The sequence below is a fragment of the Apus apus genome, chromosome 1 (assembly GCF_020740795.1).
Source record: "Apus apus isolate bApuApu2 chromosome 1, bApuApu2.pri.cur, whole genome shotgun sequence".
NCBI classification, from domain to species: Eukaryota; Metazoa; Chordata; class Aves; order Apodiformes; family Apodidae; genus Apus; species Apus apus.
This window is the reverse complement of record NC_067282.1, coordinates 175413175-175440992: the sequence shown is the minus strand read 5'-3', so window position 1 is coordinate 175440992 and position 27818 is coordinate 175413175. Positions and strand designations below refer to the sequence as shown.

The window sequence follows — 27818 nt, the reverse complement described above, 5'->3', positions numbered from 1 at the left end:
AAAAAAAAAGGCAACAGTGCTCACTGCTGCAGACACATGGGGATGCTCAGGTTGGCAGCTTGTGCCCCTCATCATTTATACCCAACTAATTCTTAACTATAAAATCACTATGAGCATCACTGAGAAGATCTTAGCAGCAGATGAACTATTTCCCTTCAGAAAGAGATAGATACCTGGCTTCCAATAATGTGCCACTCACTGATGCCTAAGCTGGTATTTCCAATTCTTACAGCTTGCATCATGAGAACTTCTGTTGGTCAGACTGTCACTTTTCAAAAACTGACTCCTACCTATTCACCCAGCAATAAAAGGAGTCATTAGATGAAACATCTTTGCCAACATTTCATTAGGCAGCCCAACCTCAACCACACCACAAGGCACAGATCTGAAATGTAATTTAGGTGAAGAGACCTCTGACCCAATCATTTCTGACAGCACACACTCCAGCTCCAAGAAGAGAAAAACCACAGGCACATATTCCCAGTGATACAGGGCAGGGTGAAAGTATGGCTGGTAGAGAATAAAGGAAAAATATACCTTACCTCCAACTGTAAAATGCAACTTTACAGTCAGGGTTCTTCTCCCCAGATAGGACAATTACAAATGCTTAAAGCAAGGTTCATAAATCTCAATGAACCAAGATTACTCAAAGGACAGCATTAACTTTTAAGAAAAACACTGCCATAGAGCTAATGCTAAATCAGCTATACAATGACTGACAGCACACCATATATCAAGATGGCCATGTCACCAATACTGTGGTGTTGCTGAGAGTGAGGTTTCTAAACCAGCCCAGCTTAACAGCAGGCTATCTGCAGAACTATTTTAGCAATTGCTTGTTTAGGAGTTCTCCTTCCTCCCCTGCTCAAGCATAATTTGGTTTGCATTTTAGAACTACAGGGTTCTTCCTCCCCGCCCCCCACCTGCACTCATCCTTCAAAGTGACCTGTTTAAAGTTACTACATCCTAAGGAGGATTCAAATGAATATAAACAACAGCTGAAAAAATAAATGCTTTCTGAGGGGTGTGTAGAAAGATGGTCTTTCTTCTCCTGCCATGACATCTACAAAATGCAGCAAGGATGTTTTGGTTTGCTTCCTTAAAATTTGTGGAACATTTTGAAGTTTCAGCTCTGTTCAAATACTACCTCTCAAAAAAAGTTCCATAGCCTACAAGGAGGTGTTTCACTGACAGCAGGACAACTATGAATAACACAAGAGAATTAACAGCTAAATTTTATTCTGAAAGAAAAGCAATTAATATTTTTTTCTAATGATGTATTAAAACGACCATATTACGACAAAGTTCTTAGAAATGAAGACAAACTACACTCCTAATTACAAACCCACGGGTACATAAAATGTTAGGAAATCAAACCTGGAGCAAAGCTATTGCTGAACCCCATATGAAGGCTATCCCTGTGCTAGGATTTCCAGCTCACTGATTATGTTCACCCCTGACCAGATAGAAGAGGTCATGATTTGTGAGCACAGTTAGACAAACATCTCCTTGCCCATCCCCTGCTGTGTTACTCTGTCCTGCGGGGCAAATTGTTTAACAACTTTTTTGTTAGAAGGCATGTTAACAAGGCTATAGAGGATACAAGATGCATATCACATGCATCCATTCACAATGGAGGCTCAACGAGTTAAGATTAGCATGGCCAGCCCATTCACCTGCTTATTTAATCCCTCGTGCACGATAACTACATTAGAAGAGGAAGGGTGTAATACAGCAGCAATAAACCACCATGAAATGACTGTTATGTATTACATGAATGATCAGAACGTCCCATTCCCGAGCCACAGGACAAGTAACATATTTACAGACGGCTCCTATAGCTCTGACTAGGGAAATCTGGATCCGGATTTGATGAGCAGAGTTTGTATCAGCACTAGCACACACCAACTTCTTGAGCGGCTGGGCCCTTTCAGAAACACTGCTAGCCGGAGCAGGAGAGGGGGAAGAAACGGAGCCTGTACGCTTGTTCATTCCACAGAGCCTCAGGCGGACCCGAGCGTAAAAACTTTTCCCCGTTCGCTAGTCAGCATGCAAGGACGGACAGAAGAGTTAAGCACTTTCCTTCTCTAGCATCCTACCGCAAAGATCACTTTTCCAACTGGGAGTCGGACCATCCATCTCGGGGTATTTTTTTTTGAGAAGCCATACAGCACAGTCAGGCTAGGTCCATTAACAAAGGGAGGAAGCACCGCGACAAGCATCGCCCCACGCCAACCCATCTGATTGGGATGTATTATGCTTGGCGCTCTGCAGCGCTAATGGAAATACAAGCACACGCTGCAGTTGGGCAAGAACCAGCCCCCTGGCCGAGGAAGCGCTATTCTCACGGATGCTTCCCCCTCCGCCCCCCTTAAGAGGGTGCACGGATTTAGAAAGAAAGAAATCTTGCATTTTACAGTCCCCCATTGATTATTATAATTCTATTTTAAACAGCAGCCAGACTTTACTCCAATGTACACATATACTCAGGTTTCACCCCGTCACCTGTTGGCTCCCGAACAACACCCTTCTTTGTTAGGGCTCACAGCCCTCATTTGAGACAAGTTTCCAGAGAAAACACTTCAATAAAGTGTTCAGTAAGTCACAAGACTAGAGTTGTAAAAACAGAATTCCGCGCATAGCCCCGTTTATTCTGACAGACACGCTGAGCAATACCCGTTCGTCTCAGAGGAGCCGGAGCCGGAGCCTTCAGCAGGCAGAGCTCTCCGAAGGACAGGTGGGTTTTTTCCCCCCCCTCCCGAGTTTCAAGGACTTTACGGTGGGTCCGAGGAGCCCTGGGTCCCCCCTCTCTGGGGCCTTCTGCCCGAAGGCAGCGGCACCCACCCGGCCTCTCGGATGGAGGAGCCGGGAGGGAGCGCAGACACAGGCAACCCCAAAACACCTCTTTACAGCAGCGAAACGGCGGCAAGGCAGCTAGGGAGGCGAGGCGATGCCCGCTGCAGACCAGACCCCACACCCTCCCTCGCCCCGTCCTCCCCTCCGTTTTAAATGCAGCCCCTCTCCCCGCGGTCCCCGGGGCTGTACAGACAAACAGACCCGGCGAGGCGCCCGCAGCCAGGGCAGGACCGGCTCCGCGGGGCGCAGCATCCCCGGCCCGGCGCGCTGCTCACCTCGGCCCGGAGCGCGGCTCCCCCTCCCCAGGCAGCTCCGGAGGAGCCGAGGAGAGTGAGGGGCGGCAGGGAGTGGAGGGGCTGCTCCCGCCCTGCCCTCACCGGGCGGCGCTGCCGCTTCCCCTCCTCGTCCCGCCCGCTGGAAGCGCTACCTGCGCCGCCCCCCGCGGACCCTCCCCTGGGGCTGCAAGACAGGCAGGGGCAGCTCCCCAGCGCTCCGCCCCGAACGGGCTCCGCAGCGGCTCCGGCAGCGCCTCCCGTTCCTCCCACCGCCCCTCTCCTCGACCCCCGGCATCCCCCGACCCCCAGCATCCCCCGCTGAGGCAGGAGCGCTGCCCCAGCGCCGTGAGCACCTCACCCCTCCTCACCGCTCCTCCGTCAGGCGGCGGGAGGAATTTCTCCCACCAGTGACCTTCCCGTCCAAGTGCTGCCCAGGGCGAGGGAGGGAAGGGGGGGGCCGCTCCTGCCACCCGCCCCGCCGTCCGCCTACCCGCGGGACCAAGCGTTTGCAGAAGTAATAAATTTCTGCGCTCAGGACACGACGGAAAATGTGTTTTAGAGACAACGCTTTTGTTCGTGTTTACGCCCGAAATACGATTTCCCACCCCACCCTTCGCCGTGCTCCGGGCTGACCCTGCCCGGTTCCGCAGCTCCGCGCACCGAAGTGCACCAAGAAACTACGGACTGGGATCAGGACGGGATAAAAGACTTGTTCTAGATCGCTGTGTATCAGTGAGAACAATAAATATAAAACAAAAAATCCGAAGCTGAGGACCACAGCGAGCAGATGTCCGCTCCTCACTGCCTCTCTTGGCACATCTCAAGTGAGAAAGAGGCGTCCGAGCACAGAAAGTAGCACCCGAGCTGCTGGGGCATTTTCTAAACGTCCCTGGACAAACAACTGCCAGCCTTCACTTTTACTCCCCCCGCCCCGCAGCGTGGGCATTAAAAGCCCTGTGAGGCGGGTGGTTTGGCTTCAAAGGCTGGCGGGCAGCTTCCCCTCCGGCACCGTGAATGTAACCGTGAACACCGCGGTCAAATTTCCTCTTCCCTCTCGCTTTGTCTCCCTCGGGAAGTCATTATCAAAGGGAATTTATTCGCGCTGCAACTCGGGCTCAAAGCGGCAACCCCCCCACCCCCCCCAGCCCTTCGCGGCGAGGGGCGGCGGGAGCAGCGACCCCCGGCCCCCCCACCCCCCAGGTCCCGCTGCCGGGGCCGCCTTATCTGCCCGGGCCCGCCGAGCGGGACTGCGACTGGGCACTTCGCAGACACTTATCGCTTCCCCCAGGAACCGAATTTACATTCATTTAAATTCATCCTTCTAAATTTGAATGACTTTGCCCGCAGGGTGCTAAGGGAAGCTGGCCCTGACGGGTAAAGGCGCGGCGGCCGCCCCGGGCAGCATCCCTGTCCCGATCCCTGTCCCGTCCCCGGGGGCTGCGCTCTCCTGCCCGCCGTCCCGGCCCCCCAGGCCCTCAGCCCTGCACAGGAGTTTCCAGGAGGGCCGGGAAGAGCCCTCGCCCCACCCCCGCCAGACGCAGGCAGACAGGAAGGCCGGCTGATGGATCAGGACCAATACTGGGATATCTGATCTCAAGCCGCCAAGCCCATCCTGGGCTAACGACGTTAAAAACAGCCCGTCGACTGCAGCCCATTCCCACCACAAACTGGCTGTGCCACCAGACGTGCACAGAGACCTCACCATTAAACTTGTGAGCGTAGGTGGATGAACGGGGTCGGTCCCACACGGATCTAGCCCTTTGAAATCAAAGCCGTGATCTGTGGCTCCTGCAGCGGAAAAAGCCCGCTGAAACTCCAGCAAATTAACCAGCTTCAATCCTTCTACACCCCATTTCACTTCCATAAGCAGTTTCACTGGTTGTACTACCTCCATTCTTAAACTGCTAAGTTGTTTTGAGGTCAAAGTTGGCATATCACTTGGATGAAATAGAGGTTTTGCCAGAGCTTTTGTCAGTGCTGGCTTTACAAGACCCAGACTGTTTCTATTCCATTTGTTGGACTGAACAGACCCCATCTGGTGGCCAGCTGAACATCTGCCAACTCCATTCATCATTAATAAAAAATGGAAATGTCAGTAATAATGTTTATTCTTCCCCACTACACGACTGAATTAAATACCAACAATTTGCATATATTGTCTACTTCTTTTCCAGGGGTGCCTGACCTTTCCCTAGTATTTCCCCACAGTGAGGGCTCACCACGTCTGCACAGCACATTGCAAAATAGAGAAGCTCATTTAGGGACTTCTGCAACACATCCAACTCTGCAAAGTTTCCTGACCTAGAGCCCATTGAAGAAGAAGCCAAAGAAGATATGTTCCCTCACTCTACTGGGCAGTCAAACTGTCCCTGCTCTTGCTAACACTTGCCCTGACACCAAAGTGTTTGAGAGTGTGCAGAGACAGTTGGCTGGCTTTGCTTTTCTTTCCCGGACTTTTCTGGCTCTGGCAAAGAAACTACCATATTGTTCTGGGCAATGCACTTAAAGATTATCAGGCCAAAAACATCTATTGCAATCTTCTAGCCTGAACTCATGTGGTCATAAGATTTTCCTAAAATTACTGTCTGCATGAACAAAACATTTGATTTTGATTTAAAAGTACCAGCAATGAAACCCCCACTACAGCTCCTGTTAAATCCACTACAGCCCTTGCTAAATTGTTTCAAGTAATAAATTATTTTAAACCTCTTCTAAACAACAACAACAACAACAAAATCAGATTGCTGTGTTTCAGTGCTCAAAGACCGGATCTTGGGTTGTTTCATACCCTTGAATGTTAGGCTGAAGTACCAGCTATCGTAACTCCCCCTAGGCATTTGCAGATTGTGAAAGACATTCCTTAACTATATCTCTTTTGATTCAGGCTACTTTCACAAGAACAAATACATTGCTATGATTTTTTTTTTATTTCACACAACAAATATGACAGCACATGTATTTACTACCTGAAGCATAAACTATGCTACAGAAGTTGTCTTCCCCCTCCCGAAAAAAAAAAAAGGCTAAAAAAAGGACATGCACAAACCAACTTTCCATTTAAGGCCTGTTTCACACTCTTGACCATGCCTGGATAGAGCAGATCCTTCAAATAACTGGATGGTTAGAGAGACCTGTAATGGATATGGAACCTTTTGCCCTGAGGTATTAGCACAAATTTAGTCTAGGTAACAACTTATTTTTACTACTGACCAGGCCAGGGGTGTTCTCTGGCCTGTAAGAAATTCCTTAAGCATATCAGTGTGGTTTCCCAGTTCAGCAATTATCCACATCAGGGAACATCCCCTGAGATAACACTGTAATTGCTACTCTTGTTGGCAGTCACAGAAGAGAGACAAAGGAGCAGGAAAGAAATTAACCTCTTGTGCTTCAGAGGCAGTTTCTCTGGGTAGGACAGTGGCATAACACCTACCCTGCAAGCCCAATCAGTTCTGTGGATAAACAGAGGAGGTCACCCTCTACATCATCACCCTTTAATGATCACCACCTCCACTCCAAGAGTTTTAATTAAGCATCATCTCACCTGTTCATTTAAAATAAAAAGTCATGAGTCAGCTATGAAAGGTGAAAGTATGCAGTAAGTTGAATGGAAGCTAGAACAACAACAAAACATATCTGTCAGTAATGTTGTCAATGAGAAAACTATTCAAAATGAACCAGGTTTCATGTTTTGAAACAAAACAAACTAAGGATGGATTTGCATGTTTCTGACAGCACAGGAGGAATCCATGGAGCAGGAATTACAACTGCCCCTCAAGGGGTTATGGACAAATCAAAGCCCATGCCTGAGGCAGGCAGGTATGCTCTGCAGGAATTTTAGAGATGGGGACTCTACCATGTATGGTCCTACCTGCAGGCTACTGTGCAGTGAGCTCTAGGACACCTTTACAGCACCAAAGTTCTTTTCACCTTCAGTGGACTCGGGTCTATGTCCTGAGGGAATGAACAGACCAGAGTCATTGCAGTATGAGTTGATATATGGGAAAACCCAACCCAGTGAAAAAATGCTGGTTTAGCTCCCTGGGCCTGACAGTGTTAGCACACAGAAAAACCAGCACCAGCTCTTATGAGGTTGGACTGATGTTGAGCTGCAGGCTCAGCTGTCAGCATTGCTCCTTCTCGCTTCTGGGAAAACTGGGAATCATGTGCCTTACAAATACAAGGGCAAGAGGGTCTTGTGCAGCTGGTGCATAAGCAGCCCGACCTCCAAGACCACTTTACATGACGCTCAAACAGAAGTGAAATTAAACTACGTTTGCCTTGCTGTGTTCAGAAACCCCATGGACATCCACATCTAGGTACCTGAACCTCATGTCAAACCTGGCCCTAGGCCTCCTCTCACAGGTTGAGAACATGAATGTGGAAGTATGCTTTTCACAGGTGGGAACATTTTGCACAATTTTACCACTTGATCATGATCAGCAGGAGATACCAGACACAGTGGATGCACCTGAAGCAAAGCAGAAGCCTTGAAGGACCCTAGTGGGCCTCCAGAGCTAGGCCAGCACCTCTTTGTATCACTCAGTGCCTACAGCTGTCGGTCAATCCTCAATTGCTCTTCCCATTCAACACTGCTTCTTCCTGCCCACCCAAACTGGGGAGTTTGGAATTGACAGAGGATCACCATGTGCTGCTGGGAGTACAAACTACAAGAGGCAGATTGGTGCTGTTACTGGTGTGTTGGGGGACTGTCAAATGGGTTGCTGACAGGTAAGTTCCTGTATTTTATTTTTTGAGGCTGCAAAGAAAGGGCTCAGAGGCAGCACCTCGTGAGCCCTGATGCTTCCAGGGTCTGAATCTTTGCCATTTAAAAAATAACATTTTAAAACACAGAGAAAAACATCTCTGTAGAAGACAGGCAGGTAAAGACAAGATATATGTGACAGAGAAAGGAAGATACAGGGATAAAAAGGAAGTGTGCCTGGGAAATGCAACAAGTAAAATAATATGGAAAAGACAACAATGCCCCAAACAACTTCAGAAAGTGAAAACATCCCGTGGAAATATTAAGATCAGATAACAAATCAGGAGATCGTTGAGTGGCACTAGACAAACAAATAAAATAAATGCTCATTTGTATTTTCACCCACCAGACAAGAACAGCACAGGGAGCTGCCGAGGCATCCAGCACCCAGACATTAAGGAGGGAAACAGCCCCTGAACGGCTCCCTATGGAAAGCTGCAACAGGTACCACTGGCCTGAGGGCTGGCCAGCATCAGCTACTGTGTGTTAGGAATGAGTATCGAAGAGAGGTTTACCTTATTTCCTCTTCTGAATGCTCTCACAGTTGAAGACCAGTATACCTTTTAAACCCATGATCCTACTTTGCTTCAGCAGCGAAGAATTAAAGTTTCATTAAAATGCCCTTCCTTGTTGGATTGGGCTAGGGACTTCCTCCTGAACCAGCAGGTCTGTTGCTGTATCTGGAAACCCTTCACCCCACAGGCTTTTCTGAAGACAGCAATCTTGATATTATCATAATTGGCTCCACGCAGCCCACAATCACACTGGGCAGAGGTAACCACCAGGAGTGCCCACAATCCTGCCGCAACCACAGGCGGAGGGGTGTGAGCAGGGCCCTCCTACCTGCACCGACAGCCTGGGCTCAGGAGCACCCCGTTTCCAAAGCTGCACAGGCACAACAAACACTCTGCAGCAACACGCGCCGGCAACTCTTTGCCGGTAGCAGAGGCTGAGGCAGGGTGGAATTGCTGCCTGGGCTCCTGATGACAGCCCAGCAGAAACACCATTATGCAATGGGGAAGGTGTAGCAGGGCTGGTGCTAATGCGCTGTTTGCTTATTGAGGGACTTTTCAGCTAAGTATTGTGCCAAGGCCTGTGTGGATGACGAATGATGTCATTCTTGCCTCTGTCAAGCTCCATTCTCAGGCCTTGCCTCCAAATAACTCCTCATAACTCATTTAACTTGTTTCGGAAATTGATTTAGATTAAAAGTAGGAAATGGTGCAAACTCTGTATGCCTTTCCCACTATGACCAATAAACACACACACAAAAGGACACTCACCACAGGAGTGAGACATTCCTATAAAGAGACAAATATTTAAACTAATACTTGAACAAATATTTGAACTAATATTTAAAAATAAATTTTGAACCCTTTGTGAATACAGATTTGTTCCACGAATAATGCTCTGGTTACACTCAGTCTGCCCTGTCACTGATGATGCTTTTCAACAGCCTGAACTTAGGAAAAAAACAGGTGATTGATTTTAAGTGAAGGCAAAGTTTGACATGGAGGATTACTTGTACTGCTGCAGCATTATATCCAGAGCAAACAAAACTGAGTTTTAAGCTAAAGATGAGATTTGCAGGGGTTTGTGGCAACCTCCTTTTGCTTAAAACTGGGGAGGAGGAAAGGGAGATCCAGCAGTCACTGAAAACAGGTAACCAGCAGAGTGCTACACTGCCATTTCCCATAAGCCATTCTCACAGCATGCTACAAATACAGGGGAGAGAATAATGTTTAGATTAATCATAGAATCATAGAACTATTCAGGTTGGAAAAGACCCTTGGGATCACCGAGTCCAACCATCATCCCTACTCTAAAAAGTTCTCCCCTAAACCATATCCACCAACACCACATCCAAACAACCCTTAAACACATCCAGGGATGGTGACTCAAACATCTCCCTGGGAAGCCTATTCCAGTGTCTAACCACTCTTTCTGTGAAAAAAAAATTCCTAATGTCCAGTCTAAACCTCCCCTGTTGCAGCTTGAAGCCATTCCCTCTTGTTCTGTCGCTAATTACCTGTGAAGAGAGACCAGCAACAACCTCTCTACAAAGACCTTTCAGGTAGATGTAGAGACTGATGAGGTCTCCTCTCAGCCTGCCCTTCCCCAAACTAAACATTTCCAGCTCCTTCAAGCATTCTTTGTAAGATTTACTCTCTAGGCCCTTCACCAGCTTTGTTGTCCTCCTCTGTACTCGCTCCAGCACCTCGATATTTCTCTTGAATTGAGGTGCCCAAAACTGGACACAATACTCCAGGTGTGGCCTCACCAGTGCTGAGTACAGGAGGACAATCACCTCTCTACTTCTGCTGGTCACACTATTTCTACTACAAGCCAGGATGCCATTGGCTTTCTTGGCCACCTGGGCACTCTGCTGGCTCATATTCAGCCGCTTGTCAATTAGAACCCCCAGGTTCTTTTCTGCCAGACACTTTCCAGCCACACTTCCCCAAGCCTGTAGCATTGCCTGGGGTGGTTATGGCCCAAGTGCAGGACCTGGCACTTGGCCTTGTTGAAGCTCAGACCATTGACATTAGCCCAACAACCTAATCTATCCAAGTCTCTCTGTAGAGCCTCCCTATCCTCATGCAGATCAACACTCCCACCTAGCTTGGTGTCATCTGCAAACTTACTGATAATACACTCTGTCCTTATCAAGATCATCAATAAAGATGTTAAACAGAAACGGTCCCAACACTGAGCCCTGAGGAACACCACTTGTGACTGGCCACCAGCTGGACTTGACTCCATTGACCACCACTCTTTGGGCCCGACTGTCCAGCCAGTGCTTGATCCAACAGATCATGTGCTCATCCAGGCCATGAGCAGCCAGTTTTTTTTTATGAGAGTTCTATGCGGAACAGTGTCAAATGCTTTTGGAGGTCCAGATAGACAATATCCAGAGCCTTTCCCTTGTCCAATAGTCAGGTCATCAGGTCATAAAAGGAGATCAGGTTCATTGGGCAGGACTAAATTACTTTGCCAAATTAATCACACAAGGCCATCCTCAAGGCAGATGGTGATTCAATGAGAATGTAAAGAAAGTCAGGTGGATAACGAGATGCACTGCAACTTTATCAGCTTTGTTTAGTGCAGCAGTTGCAAGAGAGAATAAGAGACTACCATACTGATGAGCTGTCAAGTCTGAAGGCCACAAAACTCTACCAAAAGGCATCACCAAAAAAAGGTAAATGTTTCAGTCTTTTGCATAGAAAGATCAATGGCTAAATAATTATCCCAGCCAGGCAAGCCTGGGAACAGCCAGCAAACACTTCTTGCTCAGCAAACAAAAAACTCTTGTCTCAAAGCTAGGCAGGCTTCTACCCCAACAGAGATTCACTGTGCTTCCATATCTGTCCAGTCCATGCTCTTTGCCACTACTGTTACTGTAGCTTTCTTGATTTTTATAAGGTTTCTTTTTCTTCATGCTTGAGGCAGCTTGTCATGAGCTAAGCAGCATCCAAATGACACTTTGACTCAGTATACTAAGGCACAGTTTTACAGTGAGTTTCCATTATTTAAGTTGTTATTGCTTTAAAATATAAATGATACTCCAATCTCCTTCCATTTCTTATTCTTCAAAAAAACCCAATAAACAACAAAACAAGAAAGGAGAAGGATAAAGAAAAGTTATTGATCTAACCAAAGTTCCTTCTATGACAGCCATGAAGGTTTCCCCCTCACTCCCATGTCTTTCTTGAATGCATTAAAAAATCTTCAAAAGCTGGCATCTTGCTATATTTAAAAAATAAATAAATAAATAAAATCCACTGTCTTGTTTCCCAATGGAAGTGCTGTCATGTTTGCCATTACCCCAAAATGGGCACCATATGCCTGGACAAGTAAAAATCAATGTGAAGGGGGTTTTGCCCTTAGTACAATCTTCACCTTACTCACATCAACCTCACTGAGTATGACCAAATATGATGAAGGGTAAACATGCAGAGTTTATGCTTGCTGTCACTTTTCCTAAGAGGGTTATGGTTCAGCATGTTTTCTGGGAGACCCAAACAGGCTTTCTGCTCAGCAGAGTGAGGAATACCAATTCGAGAGGTTACAGCCTTTCTTTTTTTAATCTTCCCCCCATGTCCCAAGTATGATTAGTTTTTCTCTGCTGGTTTAGCTCCCAGAACTGGTTTACAGCAGGATGAGTTGAGCACAATTGTCAGCATTAGGGAGGGGACAGGAGGAAAGCCCAGAGGGACAGTTCCACTCCTGGTCAGTAGCTAGCTATTACAACTACACTGATACATCAAAACCACATCAAAAGGCAGGAAGAGAAGATGGCTTCACTAGCACTTCTCTCAGTTGCCTGTCAAATGCCCTTGGGATTATGGACACACAGGTATGAAGTGAAGAGAAAGATCAGTTAAGAAGTGCTAGATCAGTAAAAAATGCAGACCTAGTAGAGTTACAGTCCAAAGACATTTGAAAGAGTCAAATTTCTCCTCCAAGTTGGTTGATGCTTAGGATCAGGTGGTTGGAGACCTAAAAGTGCTCCTTTCCTACTCTTCATCTTTATTGCACTAGTTCAAAGCCAAGTGGACAGGCACCATCTGTTAGTCACAAGTTATGCCTGGTTTTCAGTAGGATAATAGTGAAGATCACAGTTAAATATTCAAATAGAAATCAAGTTAATTTTGTTCCTTAGCTAGCAGTCATTGTTTTTTCCACACAACAGGCAAGATATTTAACTGTAACTAAACCAGAAAAATCACTTCAACTTCCCTAAACATCAAGCTTCACCACATCACACACATGACATTACTATAGACAAGTCTGGAATCACCAATACATATGTATTTCCTTAACTGTATTTATAGAAATGTTTGCAAACTCTTAAGAATATATAAGCATATTTTCAGAGTAAAGATTTTAGATTATTCATAGCAACAGCAATCCTTATGTATGAAGCACACAGTACAAATTAAGACTGTTTTAAGAACACTCAACTGGTACCCTTGACATAAGTGACCTTTGTACAAACATCTATGTATCCTTAAGTCCTTACCTTACTGTCAGCTGCTGAAACAGCAACTGCTTGACAGTACCTGACACCTGATACTCAGCTGGCAGCCTCCAAGCTTTAAGCTACACCCACTTGGGCTTGCCAGCATGTCCCAACTTTTCTCACCAGCTTGCTCAGGAGGATTGAATCCTTCAGATGCGTGGCCTTGAGGTAATAATGCCTAGTTTAGAAAGGGTACCAGAACTTAATGGAAGTGAACAAGTGCTAATGCAATCTATGGCCACAGACAACACACCCTTCTAGAACAGACAGTTTCTGTTGCAACAAGTTCCAACATCAGCGCAAGTGTCAGGCCACTTTCACAAAGACAGTTCAAGATTAATTTTTTCAATTCTGCAGTTCCTAAGGAAAAAGTTCCATTATTTTCAGGATGACACAGCAGAAAAACATGCAGCCTTTCCACTACAAAATGTTTCAGTATCTTTTAAAGAGGTTTTAAAAGCAAGTATTTGAGATAGCAATGTGAACTCAAGGCAAAACTCTAAATTTTGACAAACCAGGTTTTGTTAAGTAAAACCTGTGAATATCAGAGCTGCTTGATATGGCTTCAGATATGTCTGACAGGTGATTTGTCAAGACAAGGCATTTTTACAGCTTTGAGAAATGGCAATTGTCACATAGAGAGTCTATAAAAAGTCACAACTGTTAAAGTTTTTTACTATTTAGTACCTTTAAACCTGCCTATTTTCCTGACTTGCTTTCTTGTCTACAGCAAGATTAATTCTCAGACAATTAGAAAGAGAGGAAAGATGAGAAGAAATGTTTCACAAGAGCCATATACACGACTCTCCAGCTTGATGTAATCTTGTGGTTTTTGTGTTACACACATCCCTGACTCCTCAGTCATCATCTGCTTTCCCTTCAGTGGTACTCCTTCATAATTCTCCTTCCCTGATACAAGAAGTAATGAGTCAGCAATAATTCAGTGATAATTACATTGTTTTTGTAAATGCAATCTATTGACAGCTGGCCTGGACTTTACTTACAACACCGTAACAAGAACTCCAGCCTTCTGAAGGTACTCTGAACTTCATACTGGGCACATTTAAAAGCCAAAACGCATTTGTGGGGATAACTTTTTAGGTCTGGATTATTTGCTTTCATTGACAGATATCCCTTCACACCTCCACACTGGTGGAAGCTCCATTGGCAGAAACAGGACCTTAACAGAATACTAATGGGCACACTTAAAATAAACAAACAAACAAACAAATAAATAAAAAAGGGGAAGAATTTACCTACAGTTTCATTTTAAAGACTCCAGTTACAGAATGGAGAATCCTGACCTTGTTTGGGGTACCACCACTGCTTTCTCAACCAACTTGGTGCCATCATACAGTTGGATTAGAATGTCCTTCCTCAATTCTTGGTGTGCTGACCAGAGAATATCTACAATTTGGCAAGACTTAGTTAACATGCAAAGGTCCAGAGAGGTGCCTGCTCAGTGGGAGTGAAACCAGATGTCGTGGAATGTTATGTAGTTAGTTTGCACCACATTAAACTACGGAAAATAACAAAAGCCCATACCAACCTGGACTGGCCCTGTGTGGGGACCACAGAGCCTCAAGTATTACTCATCTTTCTCTTGTCAGTGAGGTTAAGGCTGGCTTTATTTTTTCACTACACATCGCACCAGGAAGACTACTGATAGAGAAATCTGCACAGCCAAAACCAGCTTGTACTGGAGGATCAGAACCACACACTTGGCATTATCTGAAGCAAGGAAGGGGCAACTCTCTGATGCCAATTCTCTGCATGACAATTTGCCACAGAAGCCAACTTGCCACAGGAACAACTCTATGCCAGGACAGCCCTCCACAAGGAAAACTCTCTGTGGATCATCAGATGAGGAACGGCACAGCCCTGCATCATCTGCCAATCCACAGAGAGTTGTGCCCATGAAGAGTTGTTTTGGCATAGAGATGTCCGCAGCAAAATGTCCTGTGGAGAGTTGCTGGCGGAGTGTTGTCCTAGACCCATCTGAAGCACACACTTGCCACTATCTAAAATACCCAAGTGGATGACGACTTGTTAAAATTGCAGCTAGATCAGCTCCTGCTTCTTACCATGAGACTAAGCCACCACAGCTGATTGATTCTTCAAGACTTGAATGATTAAATGGTGACAGCTGTGCCACTGCGATGACACACCTGTGAGAGGGACAGCAGACTTCATGAACAAGGAAGAGGAAGAATGCTTGGGGGAAATGGAAGAGGGTGACTAGTACTCTACAGCCCAGATGTTAAAATAAGACCTTTGTATCTAATTACAATCTTACTCAGCTGCCACAACTGCAATCAACAGGTTGACTCTTCCTGATTTCTCTAAACTACAGAAGACAGTGCAGCTAACGTAAAAAGGTCAAAAAACTAAATCAATACACTGATCCTCCCAGCAGTGGATTTTCAATAGAGATCCATTATCACGCAGCAAAATTAACTGAGGTAAGTTTGGGAGATGCAATTATCTGTAGATTTTCCCCATTAAGCCTTGTAACTCTCTCAATGAGAATTTAAGAGCACACTTACTTCAACTTGTGTGAAGTTAATAACTTCACAAGAGACAAATAGTGGAACAAGCCATTCACATTTTGTATTATCAACAAATAAATGCTGGAGAGCAGGTTTTTGGATCCAGCTATTACCTCTAATTACACCTATCTCTATGAATAAATGAAAACTAGTTTGCATTTTTTCCCCTGATCGTTAGCCTCATTTACATAAGTGTTATGAGGCCAGTTCTTTATCCATTAGCGTGAATTAAGTGATATCCTGCCGGGCGCAGGACTGTTCAGACATGCTGACTGCAGAGCAGCTGCTCTCCTCTTTTGGTATTGAATGTTGATTAGCATCATAGCACATGACACACTGCAGGGCATATCATGTGTCACATTATGGCATCCAACATTTAATGAGAACCCAAAGCAAATCCCATCATTTAGAAAGCCAAACTCAAGCAGTGAGCATTCGTTTTTTTGGGACAATGTTGACTACCTGAGGTAGAGCTGTTCATTCTCTTAGTTATTCTAAGCAGTGCCAAGTATACTCCCTGTCAAACAGTCAAATCTAATCACATTTTCCAGCAAGACTTGTACGTTACCCTTTCAATTCTGATCTGTGAGACAGAATGAATGTTCTGTTTCATTAGACCTATACAGAATGTTTAAATAAAGACACGGCCGCTATGAAAACAACGCATGACACAAACTGACCTCCCTGAATATAGATCAAGGTTTTGTATCACTTTCTTGTGACTACCAACAGATCTCCAGCAGAATCTTTATGCTGTCAGCTTTCCTCATCCAAATGATGGGTTGACACCACCTTGTCTTGCAAAAATTCATTACTTATTTGAGCACTATTTTGACAGTACTGTAAAATTGCGCATCATTGTATTATCAACATTCCAATCCTTTGACACTATTAAAATGGAAGCAAAGAAGAGCATTTGCAAAAGTGAAGAAATTTATGTCACACCCTTCAAATTTATGGAGAAATTCTGGTTATTTTACCAGAAAGCACAATAAGGGGTAACAATGCAAGAATGCTGAATGGAATGCTGCCTCAACTCACCCACAAAGCAGCATCAGTTTGTTCTGAATGACTGAGCTTGACCATTAAAGGCTTCAGCATGCACATCTCTTCTCTAAAAGACCCATGCAGCAATAGAATCCACTTTTCCAGCTAAACAACTTAATTTGCTCTGCATGGCTCTTGCTCCTAGGCACCAATGTAAGCAAACCAGGAGAATCCCTCTGGGAAGAGCAGGCCAAGTTCAGTGACTGGAGTTGATCTAATTACTCCCGTAGCTCTGTATCTGCTTCAAAGAGCACAGCTAGAACCCTTGTATGAGAGGTGTTAGGAGAAATTAGACATTGTTCATCAGAAGAAAGATGAAGCAGCACAGAACAATCCACTGTTTTTTCTGCGTTGTTCACAATATAATCATGTTTTAGGAGAACATCATAGTATTCACAACCAGGGCCAAAAGATTTTACTTCTACTGGTCAGTCAATGGAACAGATAAGAAGGGATATACAAAGGACATGCTACACCTCTATTTTAAAAGATTAAGGGGTGGGTGGTGGAAATAAATAAATCACAGAAGGTCTCCAAATTGCATGGTCACCTCTCTTTCTCCTCTCACAACTTCACAGCACAAAGACATTTTTCAGATTTGGTAGAGAGAAGCCACATCAGAAGTTGGGTTTTCTACTAAAAAGGGTCTTGTCTTTTAAACCAAGAACAGACCTAGGCTGTGCCAGAGGTCTTTATAAACTAGGCTCCTGGTTTTGATGGCATCAGCCTCTCACCCCACGACCTCAGTGAGACTCTGCTAGAAAGCTTCAATAAAGAGTTAGAGATGATGCCACATCTGCAACAGTACAGACATTAAGGCAGTGCTGCCCAACTTTTTTTCTGCACAGACCACTGATCTTCAGCCTCAGAAAGGGCTATCCATCATTGCACCTCCTTATCCCAGCTCTTCTTTTTACAGCCTTGATTAGCTTCTCACATACTATGCATGCATAATAATCCAAGTGCATAGTTATCTTGTAACTGCAAAATGGTGTTCTGGGAACACCTTGGAGGGAGGAAGCCCCCAGCAGCACACTGGATGGACAGCTGTGGTATGTGGATCACATTGAGCACTTTAGCTAGAGGACAGTGCTGAGAGCTTTCAGTCCCCGTCAGGGGACCCTGCAAGCACTCATGCTGGAGCATGGGTTGGAAGGACCATGAGTCTTCAGTGCAGCTGCAGCCTGTGTAGTGCCAAATATAGCCAGCCACTATGGCCAAGAGGCACCTCAAGTACCTCAGGTATCCTTTAATAGAAAGGACACTCCAGCCACCTCTGCACTAGTGAATAACGCAGGGCCTGGGCACAAGCTCAGGCATCAGCCTGCCGTTACCTACACGATTCACTGGTGGTACACCCCATGGCATGGTTTTCATATATGCCATGGACCATTCCTACCAGGTGGGACAGAAAAGAGTTGGACCTGGGTTTTTCCACCCTTCCTCCAGAGTCCTCAAGCTCTAGTTTGAAGAGGCTGTGAACCACTCGGCCCACACTTTCATGTAGTACCCCAACACATGCAACACACACTCGCAACTGCCTGATGAGTATTTCAGACACTTTGAATGGAAAAAAAAGAAAACTCACCAAAAAGCAACATCTTTACAAAAGGGTGTGCATGTGCTGTACACAATGTGGTGCAACTATGGGCAAGGGCTACGCAATGTGGATTTGGGCAGCCTGGCACCCGGTCTTAGGTCAGGGACCATTTACTGCTAAATGAAACATTGCCCAGAGAGATGTAGTCCTAGGCTTCCAAGAGGTCTTACACTAACTTTAATAAACACATTTAAAATGCAGAATAGCAGAATGAGCACTGCCTTCCCTCAATTTTTAGGCTTACGTAAGTTTTGTTACAAAACAAAATTTTGGAACTATGATTTACTCCAACTCGAGTGCTGGAAGTAGCTAAAAACTTCAACACAAAACATCTATGTCATAAAATATCTTTTAAAACTCTTGCACCATTTGGAAACTTTTTGATATAATTAAATTTTTAATAAAAATAGCCTTTAGCTGTACACATTTGAGATGCAAATGTACTAAGACTTATTACAAAACTGAAAACAAAATTAGAGAGATTTGAAACTACTTTTTGAAGTTAGGATTACTTCTTCTTAATTCATCTTACTCTTATAAACAAACTCTAGAGTAAATGCAAACAACAAAAGAGGCTTACAATGTCATTCACACAGACATCAATGTCACAGGATACTGCTGTTTTCAATCATGTTTAACAGTGTTAATTTTTTCTCATTATCAGCAAAACAAAATAAGTACATGCTGAGGATAAGGAAACAGCTTTGTTTATCTTCAAAATCATGTGCTTACCAGAACTAAAGCATGTATTTGCCATATGTCAGCCCCTGCCCCCCTTATTTAAATTACAAATTCATTAATATAACACTGTATTGTTAGCAAGGAATAAAGCACATTTTAAAGAGCAATTAAGTGGGACAGAACTACTTGGAGAGAAAGGTTTTCCATCGAAGCAATGTCTCAGGGAAACCAAAGGGGAAACCTGACACGAAGGAATGTCAGCCTGAACTTGATGAATTTGTACTCAGAGCAATGTGTCCCGTCCCCCACTGCAATGGCAGCAGCTTCCCCCTGTTGTTTCACAATACCCTTCCTTTGCGTTTCCTTTTGTTCTATAGGTCGCCCATGAGATAGATTTGTTTGGATCAATATATTTAATAGGGCCATGTTTTCTGTTACTGTCTCCAACTTCCAAACTCAAACCATCTGCATTTGATGTGCAGCCTGCCAGAGATGGCTGCTTTGCCAAAACAGATTGCAGGGGCTGAATCTGCAACATCCCGGTCCAGAACATGCGAAGCCAACTGAACTGCTCCCACAGACGAGAGCAGCCTTTTCACAGGACCCACTGTGGTTTCCTAGGGTGGTCAAATTAGAGGTATCAACAGTTCTGTCCAGGCACACAAGGCTCAAAACCAGGTCAAGTCTGAATTTTAGTTTCCTTCTCTTCGCTTTTTTAGTACTGGGATTTGAGACAGCAAGTCTAATGGCTTAGTTTTATGGCTTACAGAGAAAAGCCTTGAAAAGCTTGATCCCTGCTTTAAATGAAAGCAGATTCTCACTGGCACAGAAGAAAACTAGTGCTAAACACTGCTCTGCTCGCAAACATTGTTATGCTGTTGAGACAAATGTTATCATTGTAGAGACAAATGTATCTAGAGTTTTACTGTAGAAGAGAGCATTTGTTTAAATGTGAAATGAAAAAAAGTTTTAAAAATAAATTTCCTTTTATTTTAAAATTTTTTAAAGGTAACAGTGGAAAAAAAAAAAAATCCATCCTACAAAGGTACTAGGACTACCTTCACAACTCCCCTCATTTCCCTTGGGAGTTAGGATGCTCGGAGTTTGGCTCTTAAATCAACATACGTTTGTTATTTAAGTTATATTGTGATTGCTTCCTTTCCTTTCCTGGCATGGCTATTCCTTACAAGTCTTGAAGCAGCATCTTTAAAGTGTGAATATTACATTACCCACTCATCTACTAGACTAGAGAGAAAACACTTTTGCTGCATAGAATGACTGACAACTCTAAACATGCTACAATAAAAAGCAAGACCTGATAAAAATTCCATTACTTGCTTATCTGGAGGGATTCTTCCCAGTTCAAAGGGTCAATTTCCCAGCAGGGCACCAGGGCTTATCAGCTAGCTCTGCTGAGCCTTTCAATTGCAAAGAGAAGTGTTGCCTCCAACTGGCATGACAATGGCACTATTAAACAGGCACTTCAAAGATATAGATGTTGTAAATACTTTGATTTTGCCACGTTCTCTATGCCATCACTAGCCAACAGACTTTTTTATGCAGAGGTCAGAGTCTTCACTAGGCAAATGAAAAGCAGGTAATAAAGTAAGTTGTGTGAAATGCAGCAAATCCATCACATGCCTCCACTCTCAAAGCAGGTCCTCACTTTTTCCTAGGTACAGAGAAGCCTGTACCTGACCAAGAGAGAAACAGGGCCACTATAGGATAAAGTTCAACTAACCTGCAAGGAGCCAGGGCCAGAAGGACTTGCTTATATACCACAAACCCGCAACCCTCCTTCCCACAGAAGAAAACATGTAGACAGTAGTATTACTGAGGAGAACTTGCAGGAGTGGACATTTGGAAAAGCAGATCTATTGATTAGCCACTTGTCTTGACACACCAGCCTGGATTAATTTAAGATGGCTGTGTAGGCAGGAGAGACAGTACTCCCTCAGATGATTAAAGAGAGACAGGGTTTGTTCCTTATCTTCCTATATGGAGTGAAGGTGAGGAGACTGGCTGGTCATCATGGACCTACTCATTCCTTAGTTATCACAGTATCATGTGATATAGATCACACATGCTAAGGTGCATATGTGGTCATCCAACATCTTCCAGTCTGCATCAGTGCTGGATGCACAGACCTTTATCTAGATCTTTAGACGACTAGCCTCAGACCTTTCCCAGCATTTGATCTGTGACCTTTCCTTGCATAGAAACCATATGTTTTAAGTAAAACTTTCCTGCCCTGAGAGCAAGAAGTTTGCACATCAGACATCTTTTAAAATTCCTTTTCACTTAGCTCTTTCCCCACTTTCTTTAGAGCCATGCTCCAGAGTCCCAGCCTTGTTTTTTCAGGCCAACCATCTGCTTGGATGGAGCAGCATCCTTTGGAAAGAGCTCTGCAGTCTTTTGGGGAACTTTTCCAGTGCAGTTCCTTTGACCTGTTACCTTGTAACCCTTGGGACACCGGTAACAAGATGTGCCAGAAAAGTCTGCAACAGCAAGAAGCTTCATTTTTACATGAATGATGACATGATAGGAAGCTTTTCGGCCCAAAATATTTCCTGTCTGATCAACTGGCCACAGTTTACACATAGGAGTAAACATGTGACCCACAGCAAACCAAGGCCATCTACTCTAAAGCATGTCTGTTGAAAGCGCAAACAGACTATGATTAAATTAAGTTTAAACTCTAGAAAGCAATTTCAACTCAGATGGGGTTAGATTCAATCTTCACTGAAGGAATTAGTTTTTTTCTGGTTACTCTAGTTGCCTTCAGAAGGCAAAAGGAAAGTTTTAACTTTTACCTCCCAGGCTTGCTTTATGCAAGCTTGGTTAAGAAGGGCATGGGATGCAAACAAAAGCTATTATTGCACCCCAGCAAGTCAGGCCATACCAGCAGAGCCGCATGTATTTTCCAGCTGCCCCAGTTAGCAAAGCAGTTAAGAGCAACTTACGCCAATGCATGAGACCTTGCAGAGGCTGCAGCTCCTTTGCCCCAGCCAACACCCATAACACAAGGCACATTGTACCTTCAATAAAACTGACCAGGGCAAAACAAAGCCCTAATTTCCACTCTTGATGGGCTGATGTGGATATAACATGCAAGTTATAGACAATTTTTGTCTTAGGGCTTTATTCCATCTCAGCTAACACACCCTCTCCTTCCAGGCCCCCGGCAGCTTGTGGTTGTGAATTGCACACAGTAGTCTCTCTTCCCCTCTTTTGTCCTCTCCCTCCCACCTCCTTTATACTGCATTATCTTTCAATTATTCACAGAGTACAGCAAAACACACAGTTCTCTGATCTCCTAGATAATCTTTTTATCTATAAACATTAGTACCCGCCTTTTCTCTAGGAGGAACAAGCCTTCCAGAAAGAACTTGCTTTTCAGAGAGTAAGAATAAAGACGACCAACTTGAAGGAATTAGGGAGAAAATGTGCAAGTATTTATGCTAGCAATCCCTAATAAAAACACTGGGCTTGTATCCATCAAATATATTCAGAAAGGGCTCTCTCAAAACTTAAAGGCAAACAGTTGTGCATAAGCCTACCAGGTGGGTACCGGTATGCTTACACAACCAGCATGTAGACCAGAAGTCCATCCTCTAGAATTGCCCAGCTTCCTTAGCCCTCAACCCCTGAATGTCAGAGGCAACCAGTACAGGTAAGTCTTTGTGACAGTGCAAACAGGCTGGTTTAAGTGCTCACACTTTGAAACTGCATTTCAAAACCAAGTCAAGTACTTTGGTCCCATCAGCTGTTCTTCCCCAGCCACCCACCAGTCCTCTGGCCAGAGGAAGCTCTAAACCTCTGCAGGTTTTACTTGGGTTCATTACTCCAGGGGTTGCCAGAGACCATCCAGCCATTTCTCTCTACTGGCAATTAGAAGCAACATATTAATCTCCCCCTTTAAAAGAAAATCTAAGCCAGTATTACTGAAAAATGATCCATAATCCTGGGGATCTAACAATGTTTAGGAGGCTTTGCTAATGTTTAGACTTCAAGTTTACTAAGTACTACAAGCACTCCAGAGCCATGAGTTTCCACCTATATGGCACATGCCTGTTTAAAACAAGTCATTTACAGGGCATTTAATCATCACATATTGTGTACTGGTTTTGGCAAGTGTTATAGTAGAAAAATATGGGACAGAAGGCTGAGATGCATGTGTGACTTTTAACTACAGGATAGCAGTTTATTTAATGCCACTCTTACAATGTATACATAAATAGGGACCTGACTAACAAAATAGCTCTGCCATGAAAAGCTTAGTTTAAGATCTCATTAATTAATATCTAGGCGGTTCTCCAAGACAACAGTGCTTTAAGTGCAGTGCAACCTGTCAATTTGTAACTTTACTTGAGGAAAAAGAAACAAAATGTACAGCTTTGTAATGTACAGCTTTGTAATGTACAGCTTATCCTGAAACATCTCTTTATTGGACCAAGGTACAGGAACACATTTATTAAAAATGCCACATGCCTAACATGCTTATGTAACACATAAGCAAGAGGAAAGGGCTGGGAACTAAATAAAGCAAGATTCGGTACATAAAGGTTTATAAAAAAATGACAGGTTAGATTTTCTAAAATAGCTGCTACTGCTCCAGAAGAGCTTATCTATTAATTAATTATCTTAAATTAGTCTGTCATCATCTCTTTGGATTTTCTCATGTTGCTCACCACCTTCTAAGCACACCTCCCTAAGAAAAGTCTTGCTGGAGAGCTCATTCCATGGTGTTACTAAGAAAAAAGTTTCATATCCTCCTTTGCAGCTTAAGGTTCACAGTTGCCCACCTGTTTCCTGGAAGAGTGCTTCAAAGCGGAAGACCAGGCTAGCCCATCCAAAGTTTGAAGGGTTTGAAACTTAGATACAACTCCAAATGTGAAGTGAATAAGGCATTAGGCAACATACCCTTTGCCATATGGTTGCTGGGCTCCTTGCCAGGCATAGCTCAAGAACCAGTACTTCAAATGGTAAGATACAGAGAGTTATGACCATCTCAGACCAGGCCCTGAGTGCCTACATCTGCAGCGATGTGCGTGCCTGCACCAAGCAACAGATCAGAAGCAGAGATTCATGAGCTAGTGGAGACTCAAGCTCATAAATCCACATAAGCTAGTGCAGCTGGATATTCAGCTTGGGCCAGCAATGATATAGCTGCATTTACATAGCTCTTGTGCTGCTAAACTTGGATGTCTCTATTGCATTCCCCCACAGCTTCTTCTTCCAAGGAAGTGCAGCCAATCTGGGAACCCTGGGAACACACATCTGGAGTCTAGAAATGCTCCAAATCAAAGCTGACAGGATAAATCACCATCTTCCTGCCAGCTAAAGGATGGAAGAGATTTAACAACCAAACTCCTTCCCCATCCCCCATCCTAACAAGCAGCTGCGATACCCAGGAGCAGAAGGGGGGGATTCAGGTGAACAGGAGAGCTAAAGCAGACAGTCTGGATCTGGAAACAGATGCTCACTAAAGAAAAAAGATTATCAAAGAAAAAAAGAAAATGTTAGAAGAGCAAAGCTGTTAAAGGGTACATTTCAAATAAGACTTCAATCCTTGACAAAAATCAGAATAAACTCTGGAAGGTTTGTTGCTCTCAATTAAACCTTTGAATATCAGTGAGACTGTGACAACTTTGGATGCTAACAGTACTGATCTAGTGAATAACCCAAAAATGATACTGAAGCTTTCTTTTAATTATGTCCAGTGAGATAAATAAGCAGCACAGTCAGCACTGGCAGTGTTAAGAAAAAGCCAACACCAACGCAGCAGATTGAGCCAGGACTTAGAAACTGGGAGGAAAGCTTCTCAGGGAGGCCTATAGCCTTAGGCCAAAACACAAGGCACTGCTGTGCAGAGCAGGGAAGGGAAAGGCACCAGAAGACAATTTTCATTAAGCCACGTAGATCACTGCTCTACTTACAGGGAGTGAAAAGTACTGGGAAGAGAGCTCTGACACAGTACTGGAAGCTGAGATTGCTTTTCCTTCTCTCTTCTTTCACATTAAAAAGTTAGTCTTGAAGCAATATAACTGTATTTTCTTTGTTTTGCCCACTTGCAGTCCCTTAATGTTGGGCACAGAGGGCTGGAAGCAGAGAAACACCATCTTGCTGTCCTCCCATTTCTGCTCCCCACACCCTGCTGGGCTGGAGGACCCTGGTCCCCCAGGCTCCAGCAGTGCTGGGCAGTCCCCAAACACGGGAGGACAGCAGACACAGGCTCAGTAACAGCATCTGCATTCCAGAGCCTGCTCTTGCAGTGGAGACACTACTAGGGCAGAGCCACCTTCCCTCAGAAGGCAGAGCTTTCAGAACAGCAAGCCAGAAACCCATGGTATGCTGTGGTTAGAGAGGATGGGCTGCTCAAGAATGTGCTCTGCTTTACATTCAACCTAGCACCTCCCACTCACTCCTCTGTCCAGGAATTAGGGATGCCCAGCACCACCATCAGGTTTTGCATCAGATTTCTTTCTGCTTAAGACTTAGTGGGACTTCAGCCCTATCCCTGGCAGCCTGCCTGGCAAAAGGAGGACCTGTCCCATCATTAGTCTTACTTTTCAAAGTAACACATACCGGCTTAAGATTTCTCTCCCCTAGGTCATCCAGGTTTTTACAACTTCACTGTAGTACTGATCCAGACACAATCCCTCTCTTCAATATGGAAAGATACAAAATGAAGTAGTCTCAACACTTTGATTACTATTCTCAGACAGGACTCAGAAGTGCAGGAAGGGAAAGACCTTGAGCTGGGACAACAGGGAAGCAGAGTACATAGACTATGACCTACAACAAACACATGCTTAGCTGTATGCTCTCACTATACATGTGTCCAAGATATACACTACATGTGTGCATATGTATGTGAACACATGCACATATGTAAGACTATATGCAGGCAAAATTATTCCAGAGCGCTTAAGGACACAACAGTAGACAGGCTGAGACAAGTAAGTAATAATTGCCTTTAAAAGAGCAAGCTGACAGCTAGAAGATGCAAAGTAGTTTATTCTAAGAAGTACCTGCATCTATTTTATGGTGGAATAATTTATTTTGCATTCAGTAAAATTTGTTTCCAGAATAATTAATGCAAACAGGCTTCAGATAACTTTCTTAATTATTTGTGTGGATACAAAATGAGTTTGACCTGAAATAAATTAACTTGAAACCCCTGCCAAGCTTAGCAAGCCTTAAATTGTTGGGTTTGGTTGTGTGGCATTTTTTTGTTTGTTTTTCCCCTCTTTTTTTTTTATTCCATGGCTAGAGCCTAAATAGCTACAGCTGTAGTTTCTTTAAAGCCATGGCTGCTTTTCTTAAAGTGCTAACCTAGCAAGCCAGGTGACACGGGTCTTCCAGCCACCTGATTTGCTTTATTCCACAGCGAGGAGCCTGACATGGACTTTTGAAAAAGAAGCAAATCCTCTTCCACTTGGACCAAGAACTATCCACAGAATTTTCATAAAGCTTCAGTAACAAAGCAGGAAAAGGTTAACTTCTCTCATTGCCAGCCCCAAAACAGGCTTACTGTGTGTGCAGACTCACACTCATTCTGGCAAGCAGCATGGAGATCTGTTTTGTTTCCACCACAACTCTTCCAGTCACTGGAAAGCCTGAATGCAAGCACATATCTGTGACCACATTTCACTTCACCAGGGCAAACAAATTGTGGATATTCCTCTCCCCAGCAAGAGAGATATTTCTGGAGCTCATCTTTAGGGCTTTGTCTATGCTGCCTTTTTAGTGCAGAGCATTAAGCACATATGCATTAAATTTTCAAGTGAGACTACCTCCTTCACCTCTCAAAATAAAAACCCCTCAAGAAATCCTGCACCTCAAACCACATCCTTATTAAAAAAATTAATAAGTAAATAGTCAGAAGGGTGTGTGCAAGCCACTAAACCAAAATTCCTAAACTCTAATCCTTTCCAACAATAAAACTTCCTGCTTCTGCCAAACCACTTGGTCCATCTGTTTCACTTTCTTTACTGTAAGAAGGAGAACATGGTTCCCTCCATTTCACAAAAACAGTCTGTGGACCCAACATCTATAGTGTCCTTTTCTGAGTAAATTTTTCTTATTTTTAAATAATTTTCACACTAAAGCTTCAGGTCTTATCTAAGAGAAAGCTCAGATGATTGTACAAGCATTAGCTCTTGCGACATTTTCATAAACACAGGGTTATCTACTTTGCGTGTTTGTTGATAAATCATCTGGAAAAAAAAAAAGTAAGTTTTTACTTGGATTTTCTTGAGGCTGAGGGAGGGAAAAGAGAGCATCTTCCCACATAAAATGCTACTGCTGTCTTGAAAAGTCTAAATTCTGAAGAAACAGAGAAGCAGTTCAGCCAAATGGCTTCCAGGTTTTAGCATTTCATTTGAAACATCAACTTCTTTCCTGAGAATACACAACTTGGAAAAAGTATGTGTTCACCCTAATATCCTCTCATTATGAAGAAAAACTTAACATATTAAAAGGAGAATATATTTTTAGCTAGTCACTAAAGAACTAATTAATACCTTTTAATACTTCAGTGATGTAAATTCTCAAAGAAATTAAATTTCTTGTCCTGCACCTTCGTAATTCTTCAAAAACACATGCTTTGGAGAACCTGCGCCCTAGTTCATTGAGATCTAGGTAACTAATCCAACACCCTTTGTAACTAATGTAAGGAACAACTATTTGAAGAATATATGCCACCTAACTGCAACCATTTTTAGGCCTCCTACTTTAAGCTATGAAGCCAAGGTGGCTTGAGAACAACTTAAAAAAAATGTCTTCTGCAGGCTACCTTTAAATGAATTGTTCCTGTGGGTGGAAATATGTAAATAAGAGTCCTTGCTCCTTAGGGTTTCATATGGAAACATTTACTAAGTTACACCAGGATAAATAGCTGTAAAATCTCAGAACAAACCTTCTCCTTCAACACTAGATACTTCACCTCTGATTTTATTTGTAATTAAAATGTTCCACAGGAAATAATAACCATAGCCTTAATTAGGTAATTAAACCTGCT

The 27818-nt window shown here is 43.9% G+C and overlaps 1 protein-coding gene across 3 annotated transcripts in view; it reads right to left on the bottom strand.

Moving 5' to 3' along the window:
• Positions 1–27818, bottom strand: part of PRICKLE1 (prickle planar cell polarity protein 1) — a 67626-nt gene that overhangs the window by 11821 nt on the left and 27987 nt on the right. Inside the window, exon 1 of one of the 3 annotated variants that reach the window (XM_051642156.1) lies at positions 3500–3544. The exons of 1 other annotated variant lie outside the window; for it this stretch is intronic. The gene's annotated coding sequence lies outside the window, so the exon portion shown is untranslated. Of the gene's footprint in view, positions 1–3131; positions 3224–3499; positions 3545–27818 lie in introns of those variants that run through there. One more of the 3 variants, XM_051642146.1, reaches the window with a different exon arrangement.